At 36.9% G+C, this 27,384-nt stretch overlaps 1 non-coding gene across 1 annotated transcript; it reads right to left on the bottom strand.

Annotated features, from left to right (window-relative positions):
* Positions 1–4,536: 4,536 nt before the first annotated feature.
* LOC131039889 (U2 spliceosomal RNA) lies at positions 4,537–4,740 on the bottom strand. The gene has a single exon (XR_009104732.1). It is a non-coding gene; the product is annotated as a U2 spliceosomal RNA (small nuclear RNA).
* Between the last annotated feature and the right edge of the window lie 22,644 nt (positions 4,741–27,384).

The following is a 27,384-nucleotide window of genomic DNA, read 5'->3' as shown; positions in this document are numbered from 1 at the left end:
CAATAAAACAAGTCTCGTGATCCTTACTTTCCTTAAACTAGCCCCTTTGGTTGCTAGCCCTTTACTCACAAGCATTACTCTCACAAAAAATACAAACTCATTTTTTTGTAAGTGATCCTTTAATCAACATCATTTTCATGCTCCGAGCATAGGTTCGTGGAGGCCCAAGCGTCGCCGTTTACACAGCCCATTTTGGGCTCCCTTGTGGTCATCCTTGCTGGTTATGTGCCAGCCCTTGGCACTTTGTGCCCGTGAACTTCAAAATGTTTTAAAGAATGTAAAACACAATGGTTGCAAGAAATGGCAACCCTTTTATGTTCTTCTATTCAACGATGCGAGAGAATGAGTACCACTACATACACCATTTGCGTGACAGATAGAATTATTACAAATGACTCCACCATTTTCTATGCAAACATTCAAACACACAGTAAATGAAATCTTCTCTTACCAATGGAAATAGGTGTTCATTGTATGGAAGATAAGATAGAATGAATTTTTGCTTACCAGACGCGAGTTTCTGCCATGCAAGCGCACTTCATTCCCCCGTTCCCCACTGTGGCCATGTTTGTCACACCAATGATCAGTCATCTTCCTCTATCTATAGCTCTTATTGCTGTTGACAGAGGCCCGGGTGTCGCTGTTTACACAGCCCATTTTGGGATCCCTTGCAGTCATCCTCGCTGGTTATGTGCCAGCCCTTGGCACTTTGTTCCCCCATTCCCCACTGTGGTCGTGTTTGTCACACCAATGATCTCCACAGGTTCGCTACAGAGGCAGGACGTCGAATGAGAGGCGGGATTTTGTAAAGAGGCAGGATTTATGAAATGACTTGGTCTTTTCTTTTTTTTTAAAGTAATGCATGTGGTCATCGGAATTTTGATGAACGCGGACACTTTTTCTAAAAAAACCCTAATGTCATTGCCAATTCCTTCTCCGTCGAAACCAAATGTTGCATTATCGTCGAAATTCCGACGAAATTGGGCATTTTTTCAAAAAAAATCAAGTTTGATCACAATATACCTTCTCCGTCAGAATTTTAGGCTAAATGTATTAGTGGATGATTGGGAAGGTGCAAGATATTCTAAGAAATTTTTTAACGCAAGTTTCAATCCGCTTGTGTGTAAACATTGATTTTAGTTCTAATGTTAATTTACAATGTTTGGGAGTGAATAAATCTTCATTGTAAAAGTAAATCATTTTAAAAAAACTAATGAAGCAGCGTACCTCGACAGCTGTTTATATATATAAACACACATACACACCAATCTATCTATATATTTCTCGGTATATATATTGTTTTCATAACGACCCTTTAGACATATTGATGTATTTTAACATTTCAGTCAAGTTTTGTATGATTGTCAAAGTTATTGTAAAAATATTTAAATATATTGTACTTGTTGTGATGATTGATGATAATTATTTATAACTATTTAATTAAAAATAATTTAATGTATACAACATTTCAATCTAGTGTAAAGGAATTATCAATAAATTTATAACATAGTATATGCCAAGTATAACAATCCATTACTTATTTGACTTGTGATTCATTTGACAATGTATTTGAGTGAATAGAGTAAGACAGTGTTCTCATAATCATTACACAAGTCTTCCACACCTTGATAGTATAAATGTGGATTTGTAGAGTAATGTGTCAAATTACTATTTTAACATTTCAAATGATTGAAATTTCACAATGTACCATAATAAATACTGAATGTCAACTTTTCTTTTTGAGCATTTCAAATGATTGAAACTTCACAACTTACCATAATAAATTTTAAACATCAAATTTTCATTTTTATCTTTAAAAAAAACCATTATAATAGAGATGAGATGAAAAGAAAAACAATGAGCAATAAAAAATAAAATGGAAAAGAGATAATTCTAAATATTTTGAAGACATAATCTTCAAAGAATTTTAAGATTGGAATCTTAAAGGAAAAATATGATGATATAGAAGAGGATGGTGATTGCCCTCTTAAATCTAACTAAAAATCTTCTAAATACCCATTTCACATAATTAAAGGAATTAAGACACAATGATGGTGGTAGCAAAATATTTTAATCTTTTAAATGTAATATATGAGGTTCTATTGATAGCCCCCTTCCCATATGTTACACTATACAATGCAACAAGAACAACCCTTTACTAGGGCACAATTAAATAATACCTAAATAGACAAATATCACTACACTACTCACGAAAACTAAAGCACAATTAAATAATAGTTAAAAAATAAATATAACTACGCTACCCACAAAAATTATGATATAAATTAATTTATATCATGTACTATCCCACTCAATAACATATACTTTCATTAAAGACCATAATCCAAGACATGTATACAACATTGAGATCACATTAAGGTAAATTTGAACTTCTGTAAAGCCATCCTAGATATTAAAGGCAATATGATCAATGATAAAAATTTTTACTATAGAATCCATTTCCTAAAATTACAATTGGATATTATACAAGTACAAAAATTTGGCCTCTTTATCCATGTGAGAATGTACTTGAGTGAATTTGTAACACTACAATACAATAAGACACAATTGTCCAAATCATTACATAAATCTTCAACACCTTGAAAATATTTAATCACACTACAAATGTGTATTTTTTGAGTACAAGATCTAATGGCTTATGAGAACCATATTCTTCATAATTATAACCTATGTCAATTATTCCTTCTACCTTATTATAGCACATCAATTTCCTATGTCTAGAAGATCTATATTGCTAGGGTAGATCCAAAACCATTCAACATCCTCAAAAAAGATATGTCCAAGAACATATTTGGAATACCTATCAATTATAAGTTATCCACGAATAAAATTTAAATATCAATGACTACAAGTTATAAAATATGTGCCTAAAAAGAAAGATGAAATAATAAAACCTTATGCTCTTTTTTAATTTGGTAGCCATCCTCATTAAAGAAGATAATAAAATATATGCAATCGAAGTCGTTATGAATAAAATGAAGAAAACATATTCACATAGTGAAATTAAAAATTAAAAGTAAAATAAAAAATTAAAAAAATGGTCAAAAAATCTTTAGATCCTTCATTGTGACAAATCTATGCCAAAGCTAGATTAATTCTAAGATCATTTTGATTCAAATTCCTTTACACCAACAATGTCATGTACTGTGAATTAAATATTATTTAACATACATGTTGACTTTAAAATTAGGCATGAAGAATATTTTATTTTTGGTGATTTGAATATGAAGTAAATCAAGTCTCTTAAAATTATAACAAATGATTATATTGATTATGTTTCTATAAAGATAAAATCTAAGATTTATTTTTGAATTTTTTGGTTGCTTTCCATAAGAGCTATCCCAAGAGAACAATCAAATGTTTAGCTCTAAGGGTTCTTCCTTCAAAATGTTTTCATAATATGCCCAATTGTGAAACTTGGAGTTTGTCATTATAGCTTGAGGTGGACCAATGGTAGAAATAGGTGACTTACAATATATCTTGTAGTTTATGTAGAGAATAGGTAAGAAACTTTCGAATGAGACTAGAGAGGAAACGATAGCCATATTATAATATATTAATTCCTTTAATGGTCTCCTATGAGGAAATCATAAGAAAGGGAACATTAGTTAATTTATTTTTAAGAGGTTTAACAAACCTTTAATATGTGGAATATATTCCAAACATACTTCAATTCTTTTGAAATTATAGAGACTTTATTCATCTTTAGTTGGATAAATTTTAGATTCAAATATTGGTAACCAAAAGAATTAAAAATGACCAAAGTTGAGGTTCAATTGACAAATTAAGAGCTATAAAATTACATCTAAAAATTCTCATTAACATTGTGGATGTATGTGCTTGGAAGTATTTGTAGATGTCAATATTATATTTTTATATTGTTGTCACAAATTTAGTCACTAAAATAAACATTAAACTGATCAAGTAGACGAGGGACAGTTATCTCTAGATGTGTCTCATTTTTTGGACCATCTAGTGGAAACATACAAAGTTGCATAATTCTACAATTGCTAATAGATTCAAATCTAAAATTCTAAATTTGACCCTTAAATTCTTAAATTTGAACAAAATTATAAACTCAACCTTATTTAAATAAATTAAGCTAGGTCTAAATACACATTTTTACTAAAACATCTATAATAACCAAATGGGAATCAATTACACAACAATATACTTTAATAACCAAATAATAATCAATTACACATTTGCATAACAATTTTCTTTAACTTTCTAGTCTAGTATATTACTTTTAATGCCACTAATTTTAATTTTAATTTTAATTATGAGTAATTATCATGATCTAAGTGAATAATAAAAATAATAATCTGTCAATTTTTAAATAATTTAAAAAAGTGTGATATTGAAAACAATTCTGTTTTCTTAGTTTAGGTATAATCAGATTTTTCTTTTCCTAAAAACTAGAAGATCGTACTTTTTACCCTTGAATATTTCAAGAATGAAAATGGAATGGGGTTCTTAAACATGAGACCAACAACGTTTAAAATTTTAAAATTTTCTTTTAAAATTGTAACTCCTCTAGCCCTCTAGGACCCCAACCCTAAAAGTTCATGATAACAAGCTACCGTTTGGGCCCTTTATCATTTTGGACCTTTTAGAAATTAATTTAATATCGTGTGGTTCATTAAATCACTTATCAGATATTAAACTGATAAGAACAGATGCTACACTTGATCTTAGCCAAAAGCCCGAGAAAGGTATGAGGAATATAAGGCTAGCAGAGTTGTGGAGCAAGTTGAGAAGATTCAAAGACTTATAAACTGGTACACTTCAATTTTGCTGGTGAAATCTAAACTTAAATTGTCATTCCCCGCAAAATTATTATGAATCAAACCTCTCGATCACAATTATAAAGGCAACCTCTTCCATTGTTCTCTTTGGAAATCAGAAATTAAAATCTTGATGCTGGAAATATGGGATCTATTGAAGGGGTTGAGTTTGGTAGGTGAGGATGATGGTAATGATTTTTTTTAATATAAATATTTGAATATTCAATATATTATAACCTGTTTAAATATTTGAATATTCAATATGGTAATGAACAGAGTTTTGAAGGTTTCAATCCCAATTTACAAGAATCTATATAGATTTGTTTATAGTTTACATCATGCATTCAAATTCCATTAAATCAATTCTACCATCAGACTTTTTGTCTGGCTATCATTGTTTTACAATCCTCCAGGTCTAAAACTTAGATTTGTTTATAGTTTTCATAATTTTCATCGTGCTTTCAAATTCCATAAAATCAATTCTACCATCAGAGTTTTTATCAAATCTTACTATAGTTGTTTTACAATTCTCCAAGTCTTGTCCTTCTCTCTGTATCAGGCTTAGCAGGACATCTTGAAGCTCAGATGGTGTGATAAAACCATCACCATCTTTATCAAAAACACAGAACGCTTCTCTTAACTCTGCTTCATGAGACACTTCCTTTATGCTTTCTTCAGATCCAGCTTCCTCCCTCAGACTCTCGCAAAGTTTGCGAAAATCATTACAGCTCATCTGCTCCTGTAAACCCACCATGATCTTCACATTATCATCAAAAACTTATTTGAGCCCAAGAATTTCCACCAGACCTAGTACCTCCTCTGCACTTACACTGCCATCTTTGTTGCTGTCCAAGGCATGCAATACTCTAACAAGGTCCTCCTTGTGCATTTTATCGTGAAATTTTTCATTTCAGAATTGCTACTCCTCTAATCATTCACACAAACAGAAGGTTGATGTTGGCCATATATTAGGATGTCTGAATCTAATTCATTTCTAAAGCCGAACAACTCTGTTAAAAGTGCCTGGCTTGCATAAAAACAAATACGAGCACAAGGGAATTGCAAAAGACAACATATGGCTGAAAGGACGGTATTTTTAAATATATAGACATGAAAGAAACATAAAATACTACAGAGTTTTTGATGATACCAAGCACCATCTTCAGGACCATGAGAAAATGATTAAATTGAGTTACAACCATAAATTCTTGCAAACATATATACAGATAAAGGGTTGGGAGCTCCTTGTGCTCTGCAGAACGGTGGTTAAGGACACTCTGCAATTGCTTGTTATAGGGTCCTTTGATTGACTGTCAGGGAGTTTTCATGAAAGAGGCCGGAAACACCCACTTACTATCTGTGTTATAATTTAATCAATTGTTTATACAAGGTAATTTGTGTGGGCGAGGTCATTGGGTGGATTCTCATCGCCGACCTTATTTTGAAACTGATTTGCTTGTTGGGAGAATTTTTTTCACTCCTTTTGACCTTCTAAGAAGTTAAGAATAGGCTTGAAGGACATAACCATAGATGTTTGGAAAGAAGAAAAATGAATAAAATACCGATGAAGAGATTGCTCAGATATGATGGTTGTATAGTCTCTGTTTTTGTCGTGAAAATAATTTAAGACATTGGTCATAGATTTTTCCTATTTGAGATATACAAATATGAGTTTATTCTATATTCAAAGGGATTGTAGCTAAGCGAATTTTATGAGTTGGGAAGATCGAATGCTAAATGTATGAGCTACAAACGAAGGAATGCATGTGGTGAAAAGCATGAAGGATATAAAATAGCACAATGATTTAAGGGATGTATAGTTATAGATCTGCATTTTCTTTCATTATATTTGTTTGTGTGACTATAATATATTGTAGATATTAAAAATTGGTCAACGTTTGTGTTTTCTCTTTTTAGTTTGGTCTTCATCATTCGTTGTATTATGTCATTCTTTTGTCATCTAATTCTATCATTTACTATCGATTTTTTGTCATTTTGGCTTAAATCACCCTTCTTGTCTATCTAATTAAATGATTATTATGACTACTCAATCTCTATCCCTTTCCATTAATTTGACCTAATTCATTGTTAGGGTTAAATAATTATTAATTTAAATAATCATTTAATCATTTAACCCCCTCTATGCTAACATGTCCCTCTTAGGATAAACTCATTATTTATTTATCCCTAATTCCTTTTGTCACAATTAAATGAATATTTAATTGGCTAAATTACTAATTTTGAATGAATTAATAAATGAATAATTATTAATTCCACCTCCATTTCCATCTCGACTTCTAACTCCATCTCACTCTTTCACTTCTTAATTTTCTCCAATTAACTTCAGTAACCTTCCATTTCCCTCTCCACTTGCAAATGACACCTCTCCCATTTTGCTTTACTTAACGCATCCTCTCATTTGATCTTGTTTGTTGATTGATCTTCAATCTTGTCCATCCAATCAACCTTTGAAATCTATAAATTGAGGTCTCATTTCTCATCTTCATAACCATGATCCTTCGATTACCCTCACGATCACATTGTTGAATTAACCTTGCTTATCAAAATTGTGCACTCATATTTTTGAGAGACGTATCACATTAAAGGCAAAAGAAAAAATAATGAAGTTCCATCAAACGAATTCAATGAATTTGATGTTATTTTGTTTGTTTACCTTGTTTTGTATTCTGTTTTGATAGCATTATTGGTCTGATTAAGATCATCAATGAGTTTGATTAAGAATATAATATCTAGTGAGACGTATTATAATGTGTTACAAATGTTTTGTAATAGTGTGTCTTCTTTTGCATGTGGGTTATCAAATAATTTAAAATGGTATAGATTCAAGTAATATATATATTTTGACAATTACATATTCAATTATTTATAATTTAAAAAAATCTCAAATTGCATGAGTATTGAGTTACATAAAGAAGCATCAAGCATACTATAAAGTTGGTGTGGCTATCAATGGTGTTGTATCTTATGATTGATTCCTCTTATACTATTTGTTGTCATTACTATATCTTTGACCCCAAGTGATTTAATTCACATGCTTTCACCTATACATCATATACCATAAGTTTTTATATATAAATGTGCTTACTTGCTTATATCTCATATGACACTTACCTATTCTTAAATGATCTAATTTAAACTCGTTGCTATTGATTTGTTATCCTTGTTGGCATTTGCATGAAGATTGCATTAATGAAATATTATGTTATCATTGATGTCAATTAACCAGTAATGATATTATTATAATGTTGTTTTGTAACCCGTAGGAAGAGCTAGTGAAGGAAACTGTACTCGGTAGGTGAGTTTGTGGAGGAAACCGATATTGCTAAGTAATGGAGAGTTGAACCAGTAAACCCTACTTGTTAATTTTATAAACCCTAACCGATTAAGTTTGGTGAATTGGTTGTATTGGCTTATGATCTGATGATGAGTGGTAATGACTACGACACGTATGCATGTTGTATGAGAAGAGTTCCAAAGTGTTTTTCGCGCATTGAGATAACGGTTCTTATCTTGGGATTGAGAAAGTATATTGCATGTAATGCAAATTGCATGATGAGGTACAATGTTCGATGAAGCAATGTTCAAGGAGCGGTCGAGGATATCTTGAATGATGTGCAGAGATTATTATGTAATCCAATGGTCATACTTGAACCGACTTGTCTGTAATATCTATGAGAGAATTAGGTTAGTGTTTTGTTATATAATATAATGTAATATTATATATTATAATATGTATTATATTATATTATAAAATATAATTATATATTATATAATATATAGTTATATTTTATAATATAATATATAATTATATTTTATAATATAATATAATACGTATTATATAATATAATAATATATTATATAATATATTATTATATTATATAATATAATGTTATTTTAAAATAATTTAAGTATAAAAATTGGATATCTGATTTTATCGGATACTTGGTTTTCTGAGACAATATATTTTGACTGTGACAGCCCCTGAGTTATTTTTAACCTACGGGTGCTGCACGATTTTATAGAAATCCAATATCCAATTGCATCCGATATTTGGTTTTTTGCCCAAAAATTGCAAAAAAATAGATTGAAAGGTAAGATTTTTATTGTTTTCAATCATTTTCATTGAATTTTTGTATTTTTTTTTAATGTTTATTTGTTTTTTCATTGAAAATATGATTTTTTTCATGAAAACTAGGTTTTTTAAAATCAAATACAAAATTTATTCAATTGTTTACATTCAATTAGGTTAAAAATGGGGGATAACAATGAAAACAATTATCAACCACAAACACAAAAACCAAACCCTCCTTTGCCAAACCCCCCCTCAATTTAGGATTTGATTGCAACAAATTTGAATGAATTGAGGGGGATTACAGATGTATATCATAGGATCCCTCATCTAAACCCAATGTTTGATCCTCTCATGTCGATCATAAAGAGTATGGAAACCATGACTAGGGAGCACAATGCTGGCCTTTTGTGGCGAGATTCTATGAGGGAATGATATGCGGATGGCTTGTCGTATAAGGAGATCAAGGATCTTGAGATATCGAAAGCCGATATCGCCTCATTGTTTGTGAATCCCCGCACTGGTCAACCTGTAGACCCCAAAAAAACAAAACTTTCTATTAAATGATGCACAAATGATGGCATCGTTGGTAGATGGTTTTCGACAAACCACCCAAAAAAAATCTTGATGTCCCCTTCTACTTCATAAAAAAATTGTATGTTGAGTTTGTTTTAGGCAAACATGTGAACTACTTTGACATCCAACCTTTCCAGGGTGTGGGTTTAGGTATGCCCCAAAATAGACCTCAGGCAGTCAAAGTAGTCCAAGGACCATATATCCCCCCTCCTCCTGTTGATCCCCCACCTCTAGTGCAACATCTAGATATCATTTGCGAGGCAGCTTCATGGACCATATCAGCTATTCAGTCTTTGAGTAGCCTTTTGGTTTCTCAGGCTGGGTTAGTAGCTCAGCCTACTTTTGATGGTAGCAGTGCATCTAGTGGTGCTGACACGTCATCCTTGCCTCCACACATATGTGTGCCCCATAGTTGTGTCATGTGTGGGCACATATGCTTGGGTCCAGTTGGACAACCTATTGATCCTCCTGCGAATAGTGAAGATTATGAGGTGCATGAGATGCATGATGCACCAGATGTTATGACACAGACGGGAGGATACCCTTGGGAGTCCTCTCATGCTAGAGGCGAGGAGGCACCGTCATCATACATTGATGATGTAGTGGTAAGATTTGTATTTTCACAATTCATGCTATATTTTAAATAAATATTTATAATCTAGATAATATTAAGTACTAATTTTTATTTACATGGTCTATTTAACAGTTGATGACCGAGGAGGAGTTGAGACAGATTCAGGAGGGCACCTTGTTGGCCATTTCATTTGGCCTTGATAGCTTGACGGTACATATATTATTGCACCTAATCGTTTGTATTTTATTGTACATACATGCTCATCATGTATATTGGTATTAATTAGATTATGTAGTAACTTGCATATATATCTTATTTTACTATTGTAGGGCACAAGCAACATGAGTGCGGGGCAGTGTGATTTAGGATCTGGTAGTGCAGTTGGACACAAGGGAAAGGTAATTGAATGCAAATATGATTGAATGAATAGTTTAAATAACTTATAGTAATTATACACATCTAGACATAGATTGATAGTTTCATATACTTGTTGTGTATATGTACTGTGTAGGGGAAAAAGCGAGACTAGGCTAACATGCCCTAATCCTACCTTTGGACACACATTATAGAATACGAAAGAGCCTAGAGGTATCACACAATTGGCTACTTCTTTTTGTGAAAGAGAGAGCCACGGGCTACCTATTAGGATTTCTATTCCTTTGTTGAAATTGAAAGATAAAATGATGCAAGTTCAAGTCCTAATCCCAAAATGCAAGTATGAACTAATAACAAGATTGCAGAATTGAGATTAAACAATGAAAAGCTGTAAACACAAGGACAAAACAAGAATGCAGATGCGTACTCGGAGTCAAAATCTGATTGAAAATGTTCGAGACGGGGGCGCGGGCGCCACTATCCTGATTCTGTCCCAGAAACTGCTCCTGAAACTGCTGTTTTGCAACCTGGAAAACTGTCGGAAATGCGAAAAATTGCTGTCTGTCAAGAGGACCAAGGTGCCCAGCGCCTCTGTCCCAGGGACCAGGGTGCCCAACGCCCCTGTCCTGGCAGGAACAGGGTGCCCCACGCCCCTGTCCTGGTCTTTTTCTCTACAACTTGGTGGGAAGGTCAGTCTCAGTCTGCTTCTCCCGGATCTGCAACCTGCGGCGTCATCCGAGTCCCGAAACCTGCACTTATATCTGAAAAGGGTATGGTGGGCGGCTATATAGGGTTTTGCCTTAGTCAAACACCCGCTTCGATGATTTCCACCTCCACGACTAGCCAAGTTGTATTGTAAAAAGTATTGTGTGTGCAGACCTTGTGTGTGTGCAAGATCATAAAATGCAAGTAAGCAAACTAGAGCAACCTAGAAAGTAAACCCTAATTGCTTGTAAATGATAATGTAAATTCTCTAAATCAAGATACAAAGTGATCTAAAGCATGAATAAATGATATATTGAAGCTTATGCAAAGACATGAAAACAACATGAAATCATACCCAATCCCAAAGGGGGGGGTACAAGCCAATCTTCAGTCGGTAATTTCCTATTGCTCTTCAATGTCTTCCAAGCCCTAAATGGATGAATGAAATTGATAAATGCATGACAGATGGATGTTGAATGTTGTTGAAGTCTTCAAAGATCTGCTCTTTCGCTGCATATGAGGTTCCTGAAAACAAAATTCCGATCCTTTCAAATGAAGAAAGAGAGCTCTTATGTATGAAACCCTAGGTCGTAATTTCGTCTTTTGGCCGACCTAGAGATTGAATCTCCCGCCAATTTCTTGGGGTTAAGATTTATTTTATGATTGGATTGTGCTCCTAAAATTTTGAGAAAAATGTCCGGGACCATGTGCACTCCGGGCACCATGGTCCCGACAACTTTTCACCAAATTTTTAGGGCCGTCAGATATGATGATTTTAGAGAGAATCCCAAAGTTATAGGTGATTTTGAGATGTTTTGACCCCCGAAACCAAGCCCCCAAGTTCAAAATAGGACTTAATTAGGGTTTTTGATCGAATGATGTATTGGAGGAATAAAATGAAAAGGGCACGCTTTAATGAAAGGGCCCAACTTTATGATGTGGAATATGATGAAATATAACCTTAGACCTAATTAATTTGATTAATTAAGTGCTAAAGGAGAGATGCAATGCAAAATGTAGAATGCACCAAGGCGGGTGCTAAACTAGGTGTGAAATTGTACCACCCTAGCAAGTGCGTACAATTTATGACACTACATTTAGCCCCCACTTTAGCGGTCATATGAGTACTACGTGCATATGCAAGATAAAGTACAGAAAAGTAAACATTATTTGAAAAAGGATATATCCATAAGTTGTTGGATGAAGCCCCCCGCGGTATCTGCAGTACACAGTTAAGAACCGCACCCTACAAAACACACGTTAGATCACAAAATCACCTAATGCTTACTAAGGAAAGTGATGAAATTTGTGAGTAGCTATATTCCCCCCCTATTTCGACTTGCTTATTAGGGAGGTGAAACAGGATAGCATGTTTACTTACGACAAATTGTGTAAGAGATTATTGATGAGGGATGTTCACTGAAGAGGCTTCATCAGAGCACTTTTTGGAACATCCCGAGAGTAAGGGAATGAAAATACGATTCCTACGCAACAAACGGTTTGAAAATCGCATCTCCCAAACTCAAGTTATGATGAAATGAGTGATAGAGAAAAATTAGGGTTTTGAAAGTAAAGGTAAAGGAATGAAAGTATATACCTTGAAAGTGACATTTGCATTTGTCACTTTGTTGATTTCTAAGTATTGTTCATTGCAGCGGAGCCCACATAGCCATCATCATGCCTTCACGATGACTGGAGTGTCCCACGAGGATTGAGATCATGCGACAGGCCGTGATCGATGATGAGCCACTGGACGAGGTGAGTTGACTGAACGTTGACTTTTGATTTTCTGCATTTCTATTGACTTTGACTTTCTGTGATAGTTTGCGGGCCCTGGAATTTGACCCTGGGTCCCACCTAGGGTGCTATGGTCCCTGTGGGGCGCCATGGTCCTTTCAGGGCACCATGGTCCCTGTGGGGCGCCATGGTCTCCTCAGGGCGCCATGGTCCCTGACAGGGCACCATGGTCCTCTTAGGGCGCCATGGTCCCAACCAGGACTTGGCAAGGGATGTCAGGGTTAGCATACGATGTTCGACAGTTTGCGTGAATGATTTTGATGATTGTGTACTGATTATACTTATGTTTTTATGTTGCAGGATCTCCCATACATGAGAGAGCACACCGCGGGGCAGATTCTTCGCAATCTGCGAGATCAGATTCCCCGGCTGACTCAGGCAGAGAGGGATACATTGTCAATCGTGGGTTTATGGTATGCAATCCTCATGCCGGCCATTCGATTCCATCCTGCAATGCTGATGGCACTTATGGAGCGATGGGATCCTGACACATGTACATTCCATCTTCCAGTAGGAGAGATGACGGTTACACTTGAGGATGTGTACTGCATACTTCATCTTCCTATCAAAGGAGCTACTGTGACATACGCGACAGATCGGTCAGCGGAGGACCATCAGAGGGAGCAGGTATACTGCATAGGGAGAGTCATGCCGAGCGAGACGAGAGGTCGCATCATGGTCAGCTGGCTCTTACATCCTACAGGAGAGGTGCCCCTTGTGAGACGTCTTATGATTGCCATCATTGCACTAGCCATCTGCCCTAATGGGCGAGGTATGCACATGCATGGGGGTCTCACATGATGCATTAGAGCTATGGAGAGACACAGGAGAGTATATGCTTGGGGTCGAAGTATGCTTGCACATCTCTATCACGACCTTGAGGAGTATGTGTTTGGACAGGGTTGCATCTTGATGACATGCACACTTCTGTAGGTGTGGATATTTGAGCACTTCACATGCACCAGGCCTGTCGGCTATCCGATGAGTATAGCTAGCGAGCGACCTAGGGTGTTTGCCTATCCACTTACCAGCGAGTGGAGATTTGGGGATCTGTTATATTGGAGAGTGATATTTGATAGATTGACAGCCGAGGTGACAGTATGGAGACCATATCTACGGATGCACAGATGGGATGGGATGGAGAGACAGTTAGCATGCTTACAGAGGAACCGCCTACTGCGGGGATGATATTCACATATCATAGTCCCATTCTACTTTGATCGAGTACGGAGGCAGTTTGGGCTAGAGCAGTGTGTTCCAGCCGATGTACCCATCTATACTTGACACTCATGAGTCCTTCCCAGACCTAGAGTAGTAGCGAGACCGACGATAGATGACATTGAGACTACAGATATAGAGGGATCCGATCAGGATGTGGTCACTGATTACTCTGCAGAGCCTGGAGCACAGCGCAGGTATCTCTCATGGTTTGTGAGATCATACCTAGGGCCTATCTTTCCACCAGATCACCCGACAGGCCATCCAGGCCCATGGAGATATGGAGACCAAGATGAGGATCAGGGATCCAGGTCGGAGGAGCCAGAGGAGGGAGAGGGTCATGAGGAGGTAGGAGATCCTGATCCACCCACAGGAGATCAGCCTAGTGCCGAGGAGGAGGAGGAGGATGACACAGATAGAGATGAGGAGAACGAGGATGCAGGTGAGGATGGAGACGAGGATGAGGATGATGAGGAGGAGGAGGATAGAGATGATGAGGAGTCAGATGCAGCTCCCCACCATTCAGGAGATGATACCATAGCCTTGGATCCTCCTCTTATTCCCCAAAAGGGGGAACATGAGGCGATACGGAGACCTGTTTCTAGTATGGGCCAGCCTACACCCATCGTGCATAGATTATTTGAGCGTGGGGAGCCTAGTAGTTCCCAGTCACAGATGCTGCCATATCATGATCCCTACTGGCGTGAGGGAGATCCAGGTATAGTAGGTTTAAATTGATTGATTAATGTTTTTATGATATAGAATGGTACTAATACATAAATCTGTTCAACTGCTACAGCTAATGTGTAGGAGTGGCGTTCCTTGATTCAGCAAGCAGTGACAAACATTTCCACAATGGCACAGATCCCCAATTCCTCACAGATTGCTTATAGGCCTCAGGGGAACGCGGGTCGGCATGAGGACTTGTTTTCCCCATTTCGAGTACAGGTGGACCTATGGAGGGAGAGAGAGAGAGTTCTATCAGAGAACCTTCAGCAGGCACAGCGAGATCTAGCAATAGCTCAGGCTGAGGCTACCTCCTATCGTGCGATCCTTATGGATAGGGATCGTAGGAGTTCCTCTCGGAGTCACTCACGGTCTATATCGCGCTACACACCTATGGGTCCACCTTCACGGCCAGATCAGGAGGGAGCGTCTAGTCGTCACTCTCCAGTTACTAGCCCTAGGGATAGGAGATGATCTCATGATGTAGGATAGGTCACATTTTGGATGTATAGTGACCTATATTTGTATATGATCCACATATATATATACATGCTTCTCTTTGTCTCAAACGTGTTATCTTTAATGCCTAAAATAATGTGTATTTTGATTAAAGTTAATACATTTGGTAGATGTACATGTATGTTCAGGATTTAATTTCCATGTGATTGATTTCTCAATGCTCCATGATTAAATTGATACATGTGTGACTTAATTAAAATATTTAATCAAGTACTACATTGATGATAGGGAAGAAATATGCCTTAAGTCTAAGAATCATATAACTAATGTGATTTAATTTTGAACTTAAACACAACATGATACGATTCCACTTAAGACATTGTGCAATATGCTAGCATAATAGAAATGTAAATCTTTTACAATTTACATAAATGAATTCAAGACAAACTATAAAGTAAAGAAACACGCTTGTCAAGAATGAAGCAATATAGATTAAACACCATATCATTTAATTCTATTTGCTCTAACCAAGATATACTAACATATTACCCAATTTTGAAGAACTAAAATGAAGCTTAGATGAAATGAAAGATAAGGAATGAGGAATTAAGCATAGTATCTACGCAAGTGCATAGCATTGATAGGTTCTTTAAGAGGTGTACCATCTACATCCGCTATTTTGTAAGCACCTGATCCATAATCTTCAATAACGATATATGGTCCAAGCCAATTAGGACTAAATTTTCCCTTTTCTACAGGTAAGGCATTTACATTGCGCTGATTCTCATAGAGGACTAAGTCACCCACTGAGAAGGAACGTTGAATAACCTTATCATTATAGCTTCATTGTAGAGTTTTGTGATACGCTTGAATATGCTCAAGAGCGTTTATACGCTGTTCATCAAGCATCTCAAGCTGTTGAAGTCGTTGTTCTCTATAAGAGTCATCATCTACTATACCTTTGAGAGAAACCCTAAGTGATGGAATCTCTAACTCTAAAGGCATAATAGCGTCAGCACCATAAACAAGATTATAAGGGGTAGTTCTTGTAGCAATTCGTACACTCATTCGGTAGGCCCAAAGAGCATAGATTAGCTTATTACTCCAATCCTTACCATGCTTATTCATGGTTTTGCGAAGAATTTGCTCAATTATCTTATTGGATGATTCGGTTTGACCATTTGATTGAGGATAGTATGGTGTAGAAAATCGATGTTTGATATGATACTTCTCGAGGAATTTCTTCACGTCCTTGTTCTTAAATGATGTCCCATTATCTGAGATTATAGTAGAAGGTATCCCGAATCGAGAAATGATGTTTTCTAGAAGAAATTGACAAATCACTTCAGCAGTAGTAGAGCAAAGGGGAATAGCTTCTACCCACTTCGTAAAGTAATCTGTTGTGGTTATAATGAAGGTGTGTCCTTGAGATGAAGGAGGAGAGATTTTACCAATGAGATCCAAACCCCATGCGGAGAAAGGCCAAGAAGCTACTTGAGAATGAAGTTCTTGGGCAGGAGCATGAATCAGATTATTGTGTTGTTGACATTGATGACATTTCTTAACAAATGAAAAAGAATCCATCTGCATAGTTTGCCAATAGTATCCCATACGAAGCAATCTTTGAACCAAGGATTTGCCTCCAAAATGCCCCCCACAGGCACCTGAATGTGCCTCTTCAAGAGCAACGGGGATTTCTGATTTGTTAAGACAGCGAAGGAGAAGACCGTTATAACCCCTTCGGTAAAGGACATTAGAAAGAATGATATATCTAGCAGACAACTTGTGGATTCTAGCCCTAGTGTTCCTATTGGCGGAATCAGGAGAGGTACCATCGGTCAAATATCTTACGATATTCGAATACCATTCATCTGAGTCTATAAAGTCACAACATGTTACCAAGCTAGAATCGTCTACAATAGCTGGAGAAATAAGGTTGTGAATAACAAATTTAAGATCAACCACAGGGTCCTCTAAAGACACAAAAGAAGCCACACATGCCATTGCGTCCGCATGTCGATTATCTTTTCAAGGAACAGGTTCCATGGTATAAGAATCATTTTTTTGTAATAAAGAGATAGCAAGATCTTTATATTGTGATAATTTGTCTTGTTTTGCTTGATACAGTCCCATTACTTGTCTTATAATCAATTGAGAATCTCCATAAATATGTATATGTTTTATATTCAGAGCTAAGGCTACTTTTATTCCTGCTATAAGAGCCTCACACTCAGCAATGTTATTGGTACACAGGAAATTTAGACGATAGGATAAGGGAATGGATTTCCTTGTAGGAGAAATCAGAACAACACCTGCCCCCGATCCCGTACGACACTTAGAACCATCAAAGTATAACTCCCAAGTTTCATCTTTCTCTATAGAAAGAATGAAGTCATCGGAGAAAGACTCAGAATTAGGGAAGGAGAAAGGTGAAGGGGCCTCAACTAAGTGATCGGTAAATGCTTGCCCTTTAATTGCTCTTTGTGAAACAAATTTAAGGTCAAATTCAGTTAACATCATAACCCACTTAGCTAGGTGTCCTGATAAATCAGTTTTAGAGAAAAGATGCTTCAAAGGATCAAACTTTACCATGACGTGGACTTCTGAATTTAAAAGATAATGTCTCAATTTTTGAGTCGCAAACACCAAGGCCAAGCATTGTCTTTCTATCGCAGAATATCGGGTCTCATAATCGAGTAAGGTACGACTTATGTAATAAACCGGACATTCCTTACCATCTTTATCATGTTGTGCCAACAATGCTGCGAGAGCATGAGAGGAAGTAGCTGTATATAGAAGGAAGGGTTTAGAAGGTTCGGCAGGTTGAAGAATAGGAGGACTAGCCAAATACACTTTTAAATCTTCAAATGCTTGCTGACAATCTTCATTCCATTGAAAGGTGATATTCTTTTTGAGAAGTTGAGTAAAAGGAAAGGTACGGTCTGCAAGTTGAGATACAAACCTATGAATAGCTTGAATCTTTCCTTGTAAGATTTTAAGTTGAGACACATTTCTAGGAGGTGGCATGTTGACAATAGCATCTATTTTCTTAGTGTCCACCTCAATCCCACGATGCGAAACTATGAATCCTAATAGTTTTCCACTATCCACACCAAAAACACATTTTCGGGGATTCAAGCGCATGTGATATTTATGAATTCTTTCAAAGATTTGACGAAGGATTTTAATATGATCTATGCGAAGAATGGATTTGGCTAAAATATCATCAACATAATCCTCTAAAATCTTATGCATATAATCATGAAAGATAAGGGTCATCACTCATTGATAAGTTGCACCGGTATTTTTAAGTCCAAAAGGCATCATTATCCAACAAAACGTACCCCAAGGAGTGGTGAAAGCGGTTTTGAATTGATCTTGAGGGTTAATGAAAATTTGATTGTATCCGGAAAAACCATCCATGAAGGATAACAAGGCATGTCCTGCCGTAGAATCAACTATCATGTCAATGTTTGGAAGAGGGAAATCATCTTTTAAAGAAGCCTTATTTAAATCTCAAAAATCGGTACACATTCTTATTTTATTATCTGGTTTAGCCACAGCGACAATATTTGAAATCCATGGGGAATAATCAATAGGGCGAATAAATCCAGCCTCCAATAATTTTTCAATCTCAGCCTTAACAAGCAGAGCCACCTTAGGATTCATTTTTTGAATCTTTTGTTTCATGGGCTTAGCATCAGGAACTAAGACAATATTATGAGTGACAATCTTAGAATCTATACCAGGCATGTCAGAGTATGTCCAAGCAAAGATCTCGGGGAATTCATGCAATAAATCTTCATATTGTTTTTGTTCCTCTTCATCCAAACATTTTCCAATTTTAATAACTTTTTCTTCATTGCAAGGATCCATCTTAACATCAGTGGTGTCACTTATGAGAAGATTACTTTGTTGAGGAGTATCCTTTAACTGAGGGAATTCTTTCACAATTTCATCATTATCAATCTCTTTTCCAAAATAGGCTTCAGTGTTCAAACAATAAGGGAGTCCCCTATTGTGATGATAACGAGGAAGAGTATCATATGCTCCTAAAAACTCAGCTAAAGCATCATCGGCAGGAAAGATATCCAAAGCACAGTCACACGAAGGATCCCCACCAATATACTCAGGGTGTTGCATTGATAGAGATGTAAAAATAGCATTAACACTAATACATGGTCTCTTAGAAGCTTTAGTGCGTTTGTAGGGATTATAACCAAGTCCAAAGATCATATCATAAAGATTATTCTCTAGAGGAACCTTTATTCCTTGTTCATGAGCACCACAGCCATTTCCATGATACCCATGCTTAGCTAGAATATGAAAACCACGACCATAACGATTAGCCATTTCAGAAAGAGAAGGTGGTTTTTCATAAGATGAAGAATCAAACTCTTCAGAATTAGAGGTGTGAGGAGAAGAAGTTTGAGAAGCAGCCACAAAATTATTGCTCATAGGTTCAGGTAAGATTGACTGATTTTTAGCTTCTTCCTTCTTTTCAACTTTAAGCTCTCTAGAAGGAACCTTATATTCACCTACAAAGGTGGGATTAAAATCAAGAGATCCCCAATCATCTTCTGCGAGAACCTTCTCAGGATCAAAATCCTTCTTATGTGTAAATTCAAGTCGAGAAGAATCTTCTTCAGGAGCTCCAGACTCATCCAAAGAATTTTGATCATCAAAGAGTGAGGATTCATCGATAGGTATCTTGTTTAAAGAGTCATCACTAGATGAGGATGGCTTAGAAGAACCCCCTTTGGAAGTAGATGTTTGTAAACAAGCTTGGAAATTAGTATCACCTATCAAGGTATATGTCTTATTGTTATAAATAAATTGAACTTGTCTATGCAATGTAGAGGGGACAACTTGCATACTGTGAATCCAAGGTCTCCCTAATAACAAGTTGTATGTTAAATTTCCCGACATAACATGGATAGGAGTAGGCAAAGTAACAGGTCCCACTGTGAGGGGTAAGGTGATAATACCTAATGAAGTCTTAGCCACATTGTCAAATCCTCGAATGGGATGAGAGTCAGGCTCAATGAGGGATGTATCCACATTCATTTTATGCAATAGATTAATGCTACACACATTAAGGCCAGAGCCATTATCTACTAGTGTTCATCTTATAGCATTGTCTTTCATGATAACCACAATCATCAAGGGATCATATTGATGTTGAATTTCACTAGTAGGCAACTCATCTTGGGTAAACACAATTTGAGCTTTAGGATTCATCACAGAGTTAACCAAAGATGCTATATTACTAGATGTATTCGGTGGAGGAACATTCAAATCTTTCAAGGCATCTTGTAACATTCCATGATGAGTGGAAGAAGTTTGGATCAAATCCCAAAGGGATATCTTAGCAGGGGTAGCTTTAAGTTGTTTTATGAGATCATATTCCTTACCCATAACTTGCGAAATACGTGGAGCTTGCGGAAGAATTGGTTGAGGATTAGGAAGAGAAACTAGAGTAACAGGAGGAGGATTAGGTTGCCTATTATTTCTGGTGTGATAAGTATGGGCAACCACATGATAACTCTCTCTAGTTAATTGCTTGGCATAACTATAAGGACTTATAGGTTTCCTTCCTTGCACAGTGATGATTGGTTTATTCGGAGTAAGAAAGGAATCATGATCATACCCTCCTTGGATAGTAAGGAGAGGTGATTTAGGAACTTGAAAGGTGGGAGAAGGATAAGCACCTTGGACTTCAAAGAGAGGCTTTTTATGCTCATTCAGGTTTATCATGTTAACCAATTTAGAAGTCTTGTTCTTGTTTAAAGATTTCGATAAAGCCACAAAGTCATCAAAAGCATCATCCAACAAAGTATGATCATAGCCATCAAAAGGTTTATCTTTTGATTCAAAAGGAGATATCTCTTCATAGAGGGGATTATTGAAAACAACCATGTTACTAGATTCAGTGGAAGAGTTGATAGGAATGTACCCTTGAGAGGAACCATTCGACTTATCTTTCTCATCACACCTAAATGGCATAGTAACAAGGTTTATGAGTCTTTGGTAAAATGAAGGTTTGGCATCTTTAGGGTTCAAAAAATCATCTAAAGCTTCATCTAATTCATCTTGGCTATACTCATAATAATCATCATAAACATGAACATCTTGCAAATAAAAGTCCGACATTTTGAAATAAAGGTTGCATAAAATTTAAACACACAATGCAAAGAAACACACTCTTTTTTTTTTCTTTTTTTTAATGAAAATGAAATGAAAACACACTAAATCTAGATCTAGATCTAACAAATGAAATCCAAGAGGAAGCAATGATAGATTCACATCAGGTTCACCAAAATGTGTAGGGGAAAAAGCGAGACTAGGCTAACATGCCCTAATCCTACCTTTGGACACACATTACAGAATACGAAAGAGCCTAGAGGTATCACACAATTGGCTACTTCTTTTTGTGAAAGAGAGAGCCATGGGCTACCTATTAGGATTTCTATTCCTTTGTTGAAATTGAAAGATAAAATGATGCAAGTTCAAGTCCTAATCCCAAAATGCAAGTATGAACTAATAACAAGATTGCAGAATTGAGATTAAACAATGAAAAGATGTAAACACAAGGACAAAACAAGAATGCAGATGCGTACCCAGAGTCAAAATCTGATTGAAAATGTTTCAGACGGGGGCGTGGGCACCACTGTCCTGATTCTGTCCCGGAAACTGCTCTTGAAACTGCTGTTTTGCAACTTGGAAAACTGCCGGAAATGCCAAAAATTGTTGTCTGTCAGGAGGACCAGGGTGCCCAGTGCCTCTGTCCTAGGGACCAGGGTGCCCCATGCCCCTGTCCTGGTCTTTTGCTCTGCAACTTGGTGGGAAGGTCGGTCTCAGTCTGCTTCTCCCAAATCTGCAACCTGCGGCGTCGTCCGAGTCCCGAAACCTACACTTATATCTGAAAAGGGTATGGTGGGTGGCTATATAGGGTTTTGCCTTAGTCAAACCCCCGCTTCGGTGATTTCCACCTCCACAAATAGCCAAGTTGTATTGTAAAAAGTATTATGTGTGCAGACCTTGTGTGTGTGCAAGATCCTAAAATGCAAGTAAGCAAACTAGAGCAACCTAGAAAGTAAACCCTAATTGCTTGTAAATGATAATGTAAATTCTCTAAATCAAGATGAAAAGTGATCTAAAGCATGAATAAATGATATATTGAAGCTTATGCAAAGACATGAAAACAACATGAAATCATACCCAATCCCAAAGGGGGGGGGTACAAACCAATCTTCAGTCGGTAATTTCCTATTGCTCTTCAATGTCTTCCAAGCCCTAAATGGATGAATGAAATTGATAAATGCTTGATAGATGGATGTTGAATGTTGTTTAAGTCTTCAAAGATCTACTCTTTCGCTGCATATGAGGTTCCTGAAAACAAAATTCCGATCCTTTCAAATGAAGAAAGGGAGCTCTTATGTATGAAACCCTAGGTCGTAATTTCATCTTTTGGCCGACCTAGAGATTGAATCTCCCACCAATTTCTTGGGGTTAAGCTTTATTTTATGATTGGATTGTGCTCCTAAAATTTTGGGAAAAATGTCCGGGACCATGTGCACTCCGGGCGCCATGGTCCCGACAACTTTTCACCAAATTTTCAGGACCGTCAGATATGATGATTTTAGAGAGAATCCCGAAGTTACAGGTGATTTCGAGATGTTTTGACCCTCGAAACCAAGCCCCCAAGTTCAAAATAGGACTTAATTAGGGTTTTTGATCGAATGATGTATTGGAGGAATAAAATGAAAAGGGCACGCTTTAATGAAAGGGCCCAACTTTATGATGTGGAATATGATGAAATAGAACCTTAGACCTAATTAATTTGATTAATTAAGTGCTAAAGGAGAGATGCAATGCAAAATGTAGAATGCACCAAGGCGGGTGCTAAAGTAGGTGTGAAATTGTACCACCCTAGCAAGTGCATACAATTTACGACACTACATGTATAGAGAATTATTGGCTTCACATCCTTGATGACTACACCTAGTATACCTAAAGATAAAGAAGAAGAAGAAGAGATGCCTCGAGTAGATGTGTGTTTATTTTATTTTGTGTTTAGTAGATATAATTTGTTATTATTAGTGACATTATATGCTAACTTGTATCAATGTCATGTTTCTGAACATATGTAGGTTGTGTATGAAAATATTGAAAACATACCTCCTCTACCGAAGACATACATCAAGAGTCCTGCAAAGCTGAAGAGAAAACATGGAGATGAGGTAAACATGAATAGTTCAATTATAGTTCATTTTTATGTTAAATTTTCAAATGTGAATTATATAATATAACTAATATTAATCGTGGTTTGTTTTTCTTATGCAGGATCCTTCAGAGCCGAGCAGTGTGGTGAAGAGGATTGATTTTGATGATCCATCAACAACTTGGGATGTTAAAGATAGTTTTGGGATGCTTACATGTCTAGTTGGCATGTATATTTTGTATATGGACATACATTCATGTATTTAGACATACATTTTGTTTGAGTTGGCATTTATGCCATATTTGTGTATGGACATACATTTGTAATCATTTGGCATTTTTATATATACAAAAGTTGATATTCGATCATATAAATTGTTGCTCATTGGTGCATGGTGTTATCATGGAAATCTTTAATCTTCATTCCAATAATTAAGAATGGTTAATAATGGTTATTTAATGAACAATACAATTCATTTAATGAAAAATACTTGATACAATTCATTATTACCCTATGCATGGTCCTATTTTTCCCCCCCACTTGGTCGAATGCTCGGGGTCATACCCTATCGACGTCGTCCCTTGACTGCCCTAAGTGCTAAAAATTGTCAAACTTTGATGGCCCCTAACTCAGAATTCATGGCACCTATGAACAATCAATTTGAACCTATGGGGCTACTGGAGGGATCCCTACAAAATCCTATCTCATTTTTTCAAGTTTCCCTACGGTTTTATTAGGGCAGCAATTTTTTGGTTGGCGAAAAAATCATCAGTCTCATTCAATCGAATGTTGTCGCATGACCAATTTCTCATTCTTTTCATTGCAATGATGAATCGTCGGCTCTGACATGTCTAGTTAGGCATTATTACCCTATGCATGGTCCTATTTTTCCCCCCCACTCGGTCGAATGCTCGAGGTCATACCCTTCCAGCGTCGTCCCTTGAGCACCCTAAGTGCTAAAAATTGTCAAACTTTGACGGGCCCTAACTCAGAATCTGTGGCACTTGCGAATGATTAGTTTGAACCTATGGGGCCATGAGAGGAGTCCCTACAAAATCCTATCTCATTTTTTCAAGTTTCCCTACAGATTCATTAGGGCAGTAATTTTTTGGTTGGCAAAAAAATCGTCAGTCTCATTCAATTGAATGTTGTTGCGTGGCCAATTTCTCATTTTTCTCATCCTAATGATGAACTGTCAGCTCTTACATGTCCAAATAGGCATTATTACCCTATGCATGCTCCTATTTTTCCCCCCCACTCGGTCGAACACTCGGGGTCATACCCTACCGGCATCGTCCCTTAAGCGCCCTAAGTGCTAAAAATTATCAAACTTTGAAGGGCCCTAACTTGGAATCTATGGCACTTGCGAATGATTAGTTTGAACCTATGGGGCCATCAGAGGGGTCCCTACAAAATCCTATCTTGGTTTTTCAAGTTTCCCTACAGTTTTATTAGGGCAGCTACTTTTCGGTTGGCAAAAAAATCATTGATCTCATTCAATCGAATGTTGTCGCATGGCCAATTTCTCATTCTTCTCATCACGATGACAAACTGTCGGCTTCGACATGTCCAGTTAGGCATTATTACCCTATGTATGCTCCTATTCCCCCCCCCCCCCCAAAACTTGGTCGAACGCTTGGGGTCATACCCTATCGGCGTCATCCCTTGAGCACCCTAAGTGTTAAAAATTGTCAAACTTTGATGGTTTATGTTAAAATCAACACAAGTTTGTCTCATTCGATGAGCCTTCCTCAATTGATGGCTTACTAAGGAGGTTGTAATCACTCTTCGAGTGACTCTCTTATCTCCTTCTTTGGTATTCTTTCCAATAGAATTGAGAGCATCAAATAGATTTTTGGTAGTAATAGAATTTCTCTCCATCTTCTTGTTCATACGAATCTTCAATTTGTTTAGCAATGGTCTCATCTTTATCATCTTTAGCAATTGAACAAAGAGTTGGCATTGCTCGGTCAATGTCTTATTGCTAAAATTTTGGTCAAGAAGTTGTGTAGCCACAACCGAACGGTTTTTGTTGACCTCTTGCCTTCAAGATTCGTAATAGTGTTCTCATCAATTTCAAATAACCATTTTGGGGTTCTTGAAGGTCTTGGATTTGGAATTTTTCTTCCATCCATCACAGGGTCTTCATTTCTAAAGTAATTAGGTGTTACATATGGTTCACTTGGTTGAGAAATTCCACCTTCAATGTCAAATTTTTCCACATTTTCACCTCCTATCTCAAAATTTTCCGCATGTTGAGCATTTTCATTCACTTTCAACATTTTCAAAATTTTCACTTTCAAAATCTACATTTTCATTTTCAATAACCTATGACATATTTTCAAATTCAATTTCCTCTTCACTTGAAGTAACATTAGCAATATTTAACATACCTTGTCTTCTCCTCCTATGACCTTCTCTAGCTCTTTCTCTATACACTTCAATTTGGTCATTTGAAAGTTTTCTTTTGCATTTAGACTTCCGACGACTACTACTCCCCATTTACGTCCAAAAAGATGCTCCTAAATGATTGACAATGTAAGATTTGACTTTAAGAATCTCCCAAAAGCACAAATTTGTCTCAACTTGTCTGAAAACCCGTGATCGTCGACAAAAAATAGAATATGCAAACTGTGGGCCATTGGAATCCATAAAATGGCCCACAAGGCTCTTTTTTATTTACAAAATTTAGATATCCGATAAAATCGGATATCCGATTTTAATGTATAAATTTGTGGTCCCTAATTTTTTTCCCATTGTCGCCTTTTTTTTACTATTGCGACATTAATGGTAATGATAGAAATCGAATATATGATAAAATCTGATATCTGATTTTACTACTCATATTTTAGAGAGAGAGAGAGAGAGAGAGAGAGAGAGAGAGAGAGAGAGAGAGAGAGAGAGAGAGAGAGAGATTGGGGGAGGGGGAGAGAGAGAGAGAGAGAGAGAGAGAGAGAGAGAGAGAGAGAGAGAGAGAGAGAGAGATTGGGGGAGGGGGAGAGAGAGAGAGAGACATTGGAGGAGGGGGAGAGAGAGAGATTAGGGGGAGAGAGAGAGGAGAGGGAGAGAGAGATTAAGAGAGAGAGAGATATTAGAGGAGAGAGAGAAAGAGATGGGTCATATTGTATCGTTATGGGTCATATTATGTCCTAATGACTCATATTGTGTCATATGACCCCTTAGGACACAATATGACCCCTTATGACACCATATTGGGTCGCTTTTAGTCCTATGGTGTCCTAAGGGGTCATTTTGTGTAATACAAACCCTTAGGACACCATATGACCCATAACGACACAATTTGGTGTCTTAAGGGGTCATATTGTGTCCTAAGCTAGCATATGACCCCTATGGACACCATATGACCCCTTATGACAACATATGGTGTTGTTAGGGGTCAAATGGTGTCCTAAGGGGTCATAAGAGGTCATGCAACACCATATGATCCCTTAAGACACCAAATTGTGTTATTATGGGTCATATTGTGTCCTAAGGGGTCACGGGACAACATATGACCCCTTAGGATACCATATGACAACTAACGACACCATATGGTGTCGTAAGGGGTCCTATGGTGTCCATAGGGGTCATATGGTGTCATACGACCCCTTAGGATAGCATATGACCCCTTAAGACACCATATTGGGTTGTTATGGTTCCTATGGTGTCCTTAGGGGTCATATTGTGTCCTACGACCCCTTAGGAAACCATAGGACCCCTTAGGACATAATTTGGTGTCTTAAGGGGTCCTATGGTGTCCTAAGGGGTTGTAGGAAACCATATGACCCCTATGGACACTATAGGACCCCTTATGACACCATATGGTGTCGTT

This window comes from Cryptomeria japonica, chromosome 10 (assembly GCF_030272615.1).
Source record: "Cryptomeria japonica chromosome 10, Sugi_1.0, whole genome shotgun sequence".
Classification (NCBI taxonomy): Eukaryota; Viridiplantae; Streptophyta; class Pinopsida; order Cupressales; family Cupressaceae; genus Cryptomeria; species Cryptomeria japonica.
Note: the sequence above shows the minus strand (reverse complement) of the source record. Positions and strands in the feature narration are given on the sequence as shown.